Source organism: Nicotiana tabacum, chromosome 15, assembly GCF_000715075.1.
Source record: "Nicotiana tabacum cultivar K326 chromosome 15, ASM71507v2, whole genome shotgun sequence".
Taxonomy (NCBI): domain Eukaryota; kingdom Viridiplantae; phylum Streptophyta; class Magnoliopsida; order Solanales; family Solanaceae; genus Nicotiana; species Nicotiana tabacum.
Window position 1 is genome coordinate 83,600,117 of NC_134094.1, and position 11,929 is coordinate 83,612,045.

The following is an 11,929-nucleotide window of genomic DNA, read 5'->3' on the forward strand; positions in this document are numbered from 1 at the left end:
TCACAAGAAGTGCGAAGTGCAGTATCAATACAACTGACCCCATGTACTGGTAGCTGCCAAGCCTAACCTCGATAAAGTAGTGACGAGACTATGACAAGACACGTACATAAACAACATGTACACGTATATAGAAATACAAAGTAACAATAATACAATAACTAACAATTTATAAATTGGGAGGGAACATGCAAAGATAATAAGATATAATAATTTCAGCAGGAGATGTATCACTTAGCAGTCAATTAATACATCAAAAATAAAATGAGCAATTGATAATATGAAAATGGCACGGCACCACCCTTCGTGCTTTTACTCTCATCTGACACGGCATCACCCTTCGTGCTTTTACACTCACAAATGGCACAGCAACACCCTTCGTGATTTTGCACTCACAAATGACACGACAACAACATTCGTGTTTTAACACTCACAAATGGCACGGAAACACCCTTCGTGCTTTTACACTCTCCCTTACCATGAAAAAAATAATAATATAAATTTGCAAGAGTATTTAAATGAGGGGATATACACTTATCAATCAATTCAATACCAAAATACCGACTTCACTATCCAAAATATTCAACAATAATTAAATGAATAATAATTGCACGAATAATGATCAAATAATCAGAAATAAACTTAAGCAGGGATATCTTAATTAAATAGACAATTATTTACAATAAATAAATTCCACTCGCATGCTTTGACTCAACCACAACGCATAAGTACTCGTCACCTCACATATACGTTACACCCGCACATTAATCATGTAGCAAATAGACAAATAAGTCCTACTCCCTAAAGACAAGGTTAACCACAATACTTACCTCGCTTGCAACCAAATTCAAGAATCCAATAAACCTTTGCCTCGCGAATTATTGTCTGAAATATTCAAATTTAGTCATAAACAGTTCACTATACTCAATACAAATCATAAGAATTAATTCCATATGAATTTACTAATTTTCCGGATTAAAATCCGAAATTCATCTCAAAAATTATCAGTGGAGCCCAGTCTCGAATCTCAAAAAAATTACGAAATCCGAACACTCGTTCCGAGACGAGTCCAACCATATACAAATCACCCAAGGCACCCGGGACCTCAACCAAATATACCAACAAGTCCTAAAATATCATACTAACTTACTCGGGGTCTCATATCACGTCAAAAAATGCTAAAATTACAATTTACACCTCGATTCGAATTTTTGAGTTTCAAACTTTTTAATTTACAAAACTCGTGCCGAAACATGTTAAATGAATCCGGAATGACTTCAAATTTGGCACACAAGTCATAAATGACATAACGAAGCTATTCCAATTTCCAGAATCAGATTCCGGCCCCGATATCAAAAAGGTCAAATCCGTGGTCAACTTTTGGAAATCTTTAGCCTTTAAATCACTAGTTTCCGTTAAATGGTCATAACTTGAGCTAGGGACCTCCAAATTAAATTTCGGGCATACGCCCAAGTCCCAAATCATGATACGGACCTATCGGGACTGTCAAAACACTGATCCGGATCCGTTTGCTCAAAAAGTTGACCAAAGTCAACTCAGTTGAGTTTTAAGGCTCTATTTCACATTTTAATCCATTTTTCATATAAAATATTTTCGAAAACTTATACGGACTGTGCACACAAGTCGAGGAATGATAAATAGTATTTTTTTGAGGTCTTAGAACACAGAATTAATTATTAAATTTAAAGATGACATTTTGGGTCATCATATTCTCCACCTTTAAAACAAATGTTCGTCCTCGAACGGAATTAGAAAAGTACATGAGTTGGTGAAAAGGTGTGGATATTTACTCCGCATGTCCGACTCGGACTACCAGGTAGCTGTCTCAATTGATCGACCTCTCCATTGCACCCGAACTAAAGGATAACTCTTAGACCTTAACTGTCGGACCTGCCGGCTAGAATAGCTACTGGCTCCTCCTCATAAGTCAAATCTTTGTCCAATTGGACTGAGCTGAAATCTAACACATGGGACGGATCACCATGATATTTCAGAAGCATAGACACATGGAACACCGGATGAACCACTGATAAACTAGGTGGTAGTGCAAGCATGTAGGCTACTTCATCCACCCTTTCAAGAATTTCGAAGGGTCCAATATACGTAGGGCTCAACTTGCCCTTCTTTCCGAACCTCATTACACTTTTCATATAGGTGAAACCTGGAGCAATATTCTTTCTCCAACCATGAATGCAATATCACGAACTTTATGGTCGGCATAACTCTTTTGCCTAGGCTGAGATGTGTGAAGTCGATCTTGAATAACCTTGACCTTATCCAAGGCATCCTATACCAAATCGGTACCCAACAACCGAGCCTCTCCCGGTTCAAACCAGCCAACTGGCGAACGGCATTGCCTTCCGTATAATGCCTCGTATGAAGCCATCTGAATGCTCGACTGGTAGCTATTATCATAAGCAAACTCCGCAAGTGACAAGAACTGATCCCAAGAACCTCCAAAGTCTATAACACAAGCACGAAGCATATCTTCCAATATCTGAATAGTGCGCTCTGGCTGTCCGTCTGTTTGTGGATGAAATGTTGTACTCAACTCAACCCGCGTGCCTAACTCACGTTGTACAACCCTCCAAAAGTGTGAGGTAAACTGCGTACCTCGATCAGAAATGATAGACACGGGCACAGCGTGAAGGCGGACAATCTCATGAATGGAAATTTCAGCTAACCGCCTTGAAGAATAGGTAACTGCCACCGGAATGAAATGTGCTGACTTGGTCAACCTGTCCACAATGACCCAAACTGCATCAAAATTTCTTTGAGTCTGTGGAAGTCAAACAACAAAATCCATAGTGATATGCTCCCACTTCAACTCAGGAATTTCTAACTTCTGAAGCAAACCACCGGGTCTCTGATGCTCGTACTTAACTTGCTGACAATTCAGATACCGACCTACATATGCAACTATATCCTTCTTCATTCTCCTCCACCAATAATGTTGCCGCAAATCTTGATATATTTTGGCGGTACCTGGATGAATAGAATTCCTGGAACTGTGTTCCTCTTCAAGAATTAATTCACGAAGCCCGTCAACATTAGGTACACAAATACGACCCTTCGCAGAACTCCATATTTCCCTACAACAACCTGTTTGGCATCACCGTGCCGCACCGTGTCCTTAAGGACAAGTAAATGAGGATCATCATACTGTCGCTCTCTGATGCGCTCATATAAAGAAGACCGAGCGACTGTGCAAGCTAGAACCCGACTGGGTTCTGAAACATCTAACCTCACGAACTGATTAGCCAAAGTTTGGACATCTACAGCTAATGGTCTCTCACCAACCGGAATATAAGCAAGGCTGTCCATGCTCACAACCTTTCTACTCAAAGCATCGACCACCGCATTAGCCTTTTTGGGGTGATACAAAATGGTGTTATCATAGTCTTTCAACAATTCCAACCATCTTCTCTGCCTCAAATTGAGATCTTTTTGTTTGAACAGATATTGAAGGCTACGATGATCAGTAAATACCTCACATGAGACACCATAGAGGTAATGCCTCCAATCTTCAGCGTGCAAACAATGGCTGCTAATTCTAAGTCATGAAAGGTTACATTAACGGAACAAGTAGATGGGAATTCGTAATGCCCATACTGAGTCCGAAAAGCTCTCTTAGGGACATCAGATGCCCTAATCTTCAACTGATAGTAACCAGGCCTCAAGTCGATCTTTGAAAACACCTTGGCACCCTGAAGCTGATCGAAAAAGTCATCAATTCTTGGAAGTGGATACTTGTTCTTGATAGTAGCCTTGTTCAACTGCCGATAATCTATACACATTCGTATTGAACCATATTTCTTCTTTACAAATAATACTGGTGCACCCCAAGGCGATACACTGGGTCTAATGAATCCCTGATCAAGCAAGTCTTGTAACTGCTCCTTCAATTCTTTCAACTCCGGCGGGGACATTCGATATGGTGGGATAGAAATGGGCTGAGTGCCCGGAGCTAAATCAATACAGAAGTCAATATCTCTGTCGGGTGGCATCCCTGGCAAATCTGTAGGAAATACTTCTGGAAATTCACAAACAACTAGTACTGAGTCCATAGAAGGAACATCCGCACTGGGATCGCGAATATAAGGAACAGGCTAGACACCCTTTCTCGACCACACGCCGAGCCTTCATATAAGAAATAACCCTGCTGGTAGAATGACCAAGAGTTCCTTTCCACTCTAACCGAGGTAACCCCAGCATGACTAGGGTCACTATCTTGGCATGACAATCCAATATAGCATGATAAGGTGACAGCCAATCCATACCCAAGATGACATCAAAATCTACCATATCAAGAAGTTGAAGATCCACATTAGTCTCAAGACTACCAATAGTAACCACACACGAACGATAGACATGATCTACTACAACAAAGTCTCCCACCGGTGTAGATACACACACAGAAGCACTCAAAGAATCATGAGGCACAACTAATTATGAAGCAAAATAGGAGGACACATAGGAAAAAGTAGATCTTGGATCAAATAGAACTGAAGCATCTTTATGGAAAACTGGAATAATACCTGTGATCACAGCATCAGATGACTCGGCCTCAGGCCTAGCTGGAAAAGCATAAAATCGGGGCTGGGCCCCACCATACTGAACTGCGATCTCACCTCCACCTCTAGCTGCCTGACCCCAACTTCTTTTTGGCTGAACATGCAATGAAGCAACCGGTGCTGGAACCATAGCACGAGAACCCTGTTATTGCATGCTACCCAGAGACATGGGGAAGAATCTAGCAATGTGCCTTGAATCACCACAAGTATAACAACACCTCGGTTGTTGTGACTGCTGACTCGAACGGGCCGAATAACCGCCGTAGTGACTCTGGAGTGGTGGTGCATTGATAGGAGCTGAATGTGCACTAAATGTTGGCTGCCCTGAGTAAGCCATTATAGGATCGTGACTCTCTGAAGCACCGGGAGATGCCTGAAGTGCTGAATGAAACAGTCTGGAAGGATGACCCCTACCAAAATTACCCCTGCCTCCAGACGAGGCACCACTGAAACCACCAAACTGACGAGGCCTCTTATCATACCTCTGCCCTCTCTCATATGCAAGAACCATCTCAATCCTCCTCGCGACATTAGCAGCGGCCTGAAAGGAAATCTCACTTCCGGTCTCCTTGGCCATCTGAAGCCTGATAGGGTGAGTGAGTCCCTCAATAAACCTCCTCACTCTCTATCCCTCAGTAGGTAGTAAAAGGAGAGCATGACGGGCTAAATCCACAAAACGGGACTCATACTGAGTAACATTCATACTAACCTACTGTAGACGCTCAAATTCCTTGCGGTAATCCTCTCTCAATGTGATTGGGAGAAACTTCTCTAGAAATAGCCGTGAGAACTGCTCCCAAGTAAGTGCAGGCGATCCAACTTGTCTGGTCAATTTATAATCTCACCACCACCTCTTGGCGAAACCCGTCATCTGAAATACAGCAAAATCGACCACATTGGTCTCAACTATACCCATATTACGCAGCACCTCATGGCAGCGGTCAAGATAATCATGTGGGTCCTCAGATGGTGTACCACCGAAGTGATTTGGAAAGAGCTTAGTAAACTTATCCAGTCTCAATAAGGCGTCAAAAAACATGGCGGGCCTATCATCGGTCTGTGCCGCAATAACTGGCTGAACTACCCCAACTGGCAGGGCTGCGGGAGCCTGATTCTGGGGAGCCATCTGCTCCGGAGCGAGAGTAGTGAGAGTTTGTGCTCCTCCCCTAACCTGTGAGATGGCTAGTTCCACTGAAAATGTACCATTCTGGGCCACGCCCTCCATAAGACTTACCAAACGGACTAGAGCGTCCTGAAGCACTGGAGTAGCTATAAATCCTTTCGGGACCTGAACTGGTCCAGCCGGTACAGTCTAATGGAAACCTCCTCCTGAAGATCCACCTGAGGTTCTACAACAGGTGCTGTTGTTCGAGCTCTAGACTAAGCTCTACCTCTGCCTCTGCCTCTACCTCTGCCTCGGCCTCTAACACGACCTCGGCCTCGACCTCTACCCCTGGTCATAGTTTCCACTAGGGGCTCTGGTCCCTGTCCGTTGGTAGATACATTACGTGTTCTCACCATCTGCAAAAGAATAAGAATAGAATGGTTCAAGTATCGATGATAGAATAGGATCGCACGACAGAATAAGAAAGAAGTGATATTGTTCCTAAACTTTATAGCCTCTGAAAGATAAGTACAGACGTCTTCGTACCTATCCTTCAGACTCTACTAAGTTTGCTCGTGACTCGTGAGACCTATGTAACCTAGTCCTCTGATACCAACTGTCACGACCCAAAATTTTCACCTTCGGGTCCGTGATGGCGCCTAACATTTCACTTGCTAGGCAAGCAAACGTTATAATATAACTAGTCATTTTAACAAAATTTTAAATTAATTAATAACAAGGAAACAAATGCGGAAATAAAGTCTGAAATATAGTGAATAATCTATAATAATCGCGATATCTAAATACCGTCCCAGAACTGGAGTCACGAGTGCACGGGCTTCTAGAATAATACAAATAAAGGTCTGAATAAAATTCAAGCTGTTTGAAATATAATACACAACTGAGATAAGATAGAAGGGGACTTCAGAACTGCGAACGTTGTGCAGTTATACCTCAAGTCTCCACTGGTAGCTATATCCGGGTAAATCTACAGTACGCCGCTGGGATCAACTCCGAAATATGCACAAGAAGTGAAGAGTGTAGTATCAGTACAACTGACCCTATGTACTGGTAACTGCTGAGCCTAACCTCGACGAAGTACTGACGAGGCTATGACAAGACACGTACATAAACAATATGTACAAGTATATACAAATACGAAGTAACAATAATACAATAAATAACAATTTACAAATTGGGAGGGAACATGCAAAGGGAAAAGATATAATAATTTCAGTAGGAGATGTATCACTTAGCAGTCAATTAATTCATCAATAATAAAATAAGCAATTGATAATATGAAAATGGCACGGTACCACCCTTCGTGCTTTTACTCTAATCTGACACGGCGTCACCCTTCGTGCTTTTACACTCACAAATTGCACGGCAACACCCTTCGTACTTTTGCACTCACAAATGACACGGCAACACCCTTCGTGCTTTAGCACTCACAAATGGCATGGCAATACCCTTCATGCTTTTACACTCTCCCTTACCATAAAAATAATAATATAAATTCGCAAGAGTATTTAAATGCGGGGATATACACTTATCAATCAATTCAATACCAAATAACCGACTTCACTATCCAAAATATTCAACAATAATTAAATGAATAATAATTTCACGAATAATGATCAAATAATCAGCAATAAACTTAAGCACGAATATCTTAATTAAATAGACAATTATTCACAATAAATAAATTTCACTCGCATGCTTTGACTCAACCATAACGCATAAGTACTCGTCACCTCACATATACATTGTACCCGTACATTAATCATGTAGCACATATAGAAATAAGTCATACTCCCTTAAGTCAAGGTTAACCACAATACTTACCTCGCTTGCAACCAAATTCAAGAATCCAATAAACCTTTGCCTCGCGAATTCTTGTCTGAAATCTTCAAATCTAGTCATAAACAGTTCACTATACTTAATACAAATCGCAGGAATTAATTCCATATGAATTTACTAATTTTTCGGATTAAAATCCGAAATTCATCTCAAAAATCATCAGTGGGGCCCACATCTCGAATCTCGAAAAAACTTACGAAATCCGAACACCCGTTCCGAGACGAGTCCAACCATACAAAAATTACCAAATTTCTACATTAGATTGGCTTTCAAATCTTCATTTTATATTTTTAGAAGATTTTATAAAAATCTGATTTTTTTTCTTCCATAAATTCACGGATTCATGATGTAAATGAGTATGGAATCATGAAATATAATTAATATAGGATGAGGAACACTTACCCCAATGTTTCCCAGTAAAAATCGATCAAAAATCGCCTAAATCCGTGCTTGAAATGTCTAAAAATGAGAAAAATCTCGGACCCTTCGATTTATACACTGCCCAGGGATCTTCGCATCTGCAGTGCCAGGGCTCGCACTTGCGCATCCACTTTTGCGGAATGGGTTTCGCTTCTGCGAACCTCACTTGCCCAGTCTCTGCTTCTTCGATGCTTAGGACCGCATTTGCGGTCGCGCTTTTGTGCAAAAATCGCCGCACCTGCGAAGATCCCAGGCCAGCCCCAGGCCCGCATCTGCGCAACTCCGCCGCACCTGCGGTTAAGACCCTCGCAGGAGCGATCACATCAGAGGCAGCAGTTCCAGCATTTTTCTTAAGTCCGGATTTGATTCGTTAACCATCTGAAACTCACCCAAGGCCCCCGTGACCTCAACCAAATATACCAACAAGTCCTAAAATATCATACTAACTTACTCGGGGTCTCATATCACGTCAAACAATGCTGAAATTATAATTTACACCTCGATTCGAATTTTTGAGTTTCAAACTTTTTAATTTACAAAACTCGTGCCGAAACATGTTAAATGAATCCAGAATGACTTCAAATTTGACACACAAGTCATAAATGACATAACGGAGCTACTCCAATTTTCAGAATCGGATTCTGACCCCGATATCAAAAAGTCAAATCCGTGATCAACTTTTGAAAATCTTTAGCCTTTAAAACACTAGTTTTCATTAAATGGTTATAACTTGAGATAGGGACCTCCAAATTAAATTGCGGGCATACGCCCAAGTCCCAAATCATGATACGGACCTACTGAAACTGTCAAAATACTGATCCGGATTCGTTTGCATAAAATGTTGACCAAAGTCAACTTAGTTGAGTTTAAGGCTCTATTTCACATTTTAATCAATTTTTCATATAAAAAATTTTCGAAAAATTATACGGACTACGCACGCAAGTCGAGAAAAGATAAATAGTATTTTATTTTTGAGGTCTTAGAACACATAATTAATTATTAAATGTAAAGATGACCTTTTGGGTCATCACACCAACTTTCACCACTTCATGACTAATTCCACTACGGACCTCCAAATCACAATCCGGACACGCTCTTGAGTCCAAAATTACCCAGCGGAGCTAACAGAATCATTAAAACTCCATTCTGGAGTCGTTTACTCATAAGTCAACCTCCGGTCAACCATTTCAACTTAAGCTTTCAACCTTAAGACTAAGTGTCTCATTTCATTCTGAAATTCCTACGGACCTGAACCGACTACCCCGGCAAGTCACATAATAGCTATAAAGTATAAAATGAGCAGTAAATGGGAGAACGGGGCTACAACTCTCAAAGCGACCAGTCGGGTCGTTACATATAACGAGGAAAATAGAGATAGTGCAAGGATACTTATATTTTGAAATTTCTTTATAAATAAATAAATAAAATTATTTAATAATACTCAAAAATATTATTAATAGATTTAAATGATGAAAGAGATCCGAGTAAGAGGATAATAGTGCAAAAATATATTACATTTCAAGAATAATTGTTTTTTACATTTATTGATGATCATTAAATGGGTAATAAGCAAAATATTAAATCAATTTATAAGCTAATAAAAGATCACATTATAGTATAACAATATTAGGTAATAAATAATACAAAAACTATAAGCAAGGAACAAAAAGAGAAAACAATTCTGTCTGAAAATGTAGAAGGATAAAACTTATTTGAATTTGAGTTGAAAAATAACGTGGTAGTAAGAATTTTATTATAATAATATAATTTAATGTGCTCAAATAAGACAGATCACAACATTACATGTTTAGTATTCTTTAATATTGGCCGTAAAATATAATACAAGTGTCAAAATCAAGGGATTGAATTATTACGGATATAGAAAAAGAAAACATGTTATCCACTATGAGATTTGTTAAAATGGTTAATTAATATCAAATAATTATTTATAATTCCTATATAGAAGGTTTAATTTTAAGGTTGTTTGCACATAATTCAAATAACCCAAATCATAATTTGCATGATTTACGTTCGCGCATCACGCGGGTACTGATACTAGTTGATAAGGTTAAAAAAATGTATGTTTTCCAATCTATTCCCTCCGCATCAAATCCAAATTGCCTTTTCTCTTGTTGCAACAACTCTAGATTCTAAATATTGCTACTGTCAAATAACTTTTCAATTAGGAAACAAATCAAACAATCCATCTTTGCTCTATGGAAACAATATTATAAACCATTATCTTTGTAATACAATAGTCATATTGTTTTCCTGGAAAGTAAATTATCTAGCTACTTTACTTTCCTTATAAAATCTATGCAAGTCTTAGCAAATTTGAACTATAAAAGCCTCTTTCACCTTGCACCAAAGCACATCATTGACATTTGAGATAAACTTCAATAAGAATGGCTAAGTTTTTTAACTCTGTTATTTGTTTCTTTCTCATTCTTTCAGGTTTGGCTCAAATTCTTTTTCTATGTTTATTATTTTATCTGTGATAAAAGAAAGTAATGCTAATTCCTTTTTCTATTTGTATGCAGTTGCATTGACAATTACTCAAGTAAAAGCCCAAACTAGATGCACTGTAACGTTGAATCCAAAGGAATGCATCCTTGCTAACTGTCAAAGAGAATGCTTAAAGATACATAACGGGAATGGAGTTTGCACTGGTGGTAACCTTGGCGCATTACATTGCGTCTGTGTTTACAATTGTAATTCCAATTAAACTTTCCTTTAATGTACCTTTGATCAAACACAAATATCCTATTATATATTATAAAATTCCATCTTGTTTATTTTATTTTGCCAACATTAGTTGAGATTGAAAGAAATAAAATTAAAAACAGACCCCTTATATTGTTGTCTTGTATTGTTGTTGGCAACATCAATTTCTGATTGATGTATCGACATACCTATTTGCATTCACATCAAACATACTAGTAATGCACCAATAATATTGAATACATTTATCTTTTTGGTTATTTAAAAATTGATTATGTCTACCTTTCTATAAGAAGCATGAATCGATAATCATTGCAACGATTGAAAATAACACTGATAATATAGAAATCCTTCCATTATCAATGATTTAAATTAAAAGCCCATTTGGACATAATTCAAAAAAAATTCACTTTTTTTTTAAATTAGTGTTTGTTCATAAAATTTTCAGTTTTCACTTGACGATGCATTTTGAAATTTTTTGAAATTTTGAAAAACTCCAAAAAACTGTTTTTCAAAATTTTCACTCAGATTACTTACAAAACTTCAAAAACAACCCAAAATTATATTCATGTCCAAACACAACTCTAATTTTCAAATACCATTTTCACTTTTTTTTTTGAAATTTTACAATTCTTATGTCCAAACGCCCACTAAATCCTCTTCTTTACAAGGGGAAGATGTAAATAATTGCAGGTTTAGTTTATTATTTAATTGGCAAACTAATTTTAAACATACTTAAATTTTGGTTGAAAATTTATCTTTTTTGAATTTTCACACAATGTTTAGCGCCGGCTTTAGGCCTCCATTATTTCAAATGCAAGACCTATTAACATAGGTGGAGCTAGGATTTGAAACTTATGGGTTGGGGATTATAATCATTTTAAGTAACTAGGTTTTAAATTAATAATTTGTACATATTTATTGAATTTCTTAATTTTAAACAAAAGTTATTGGGTTCGGCCGAACTCGCAACCGGGCTTCTAGCTCTGCCCTTGAGGCACTCTTGTCTAAAAAAAAAGAATATATATATATATATATATATATATATATATATATATATATATATATATATATATATATACACACACACACACACACACACACACACACCCACACACACAAAAACAAACACTAGTATTAGGGTATGCGCTTTGCGCGTGTACCCTATCTTAATGAATATAAAACTTTAAATTATGTTATTATTAATTATGTATATTATAGTATGAGATAG

General features: G+C 38.1%; 1 long non-coding RNA gene across 1 annotated transcript; it reads left to right on the forward strand.

Moving 5' to 3' along the window:
• Nucleotides 1-10,359: 10,359 nt before the first annotated feature.
• Nucleotides 10,360-10,772, forward strand: LOC107802792 (uncharacterized). The gene is made up of 2 exons (XR_001651885.1): nt 10,360-10,431; nt 10,518-10,772. It is a non-coding gene; the product is annotated as an uncharacterized LOC107802792 (long non-coding RNA).
• Nucleotides 10,773-11,929: the final 1,157 nt, after the last annotated feature.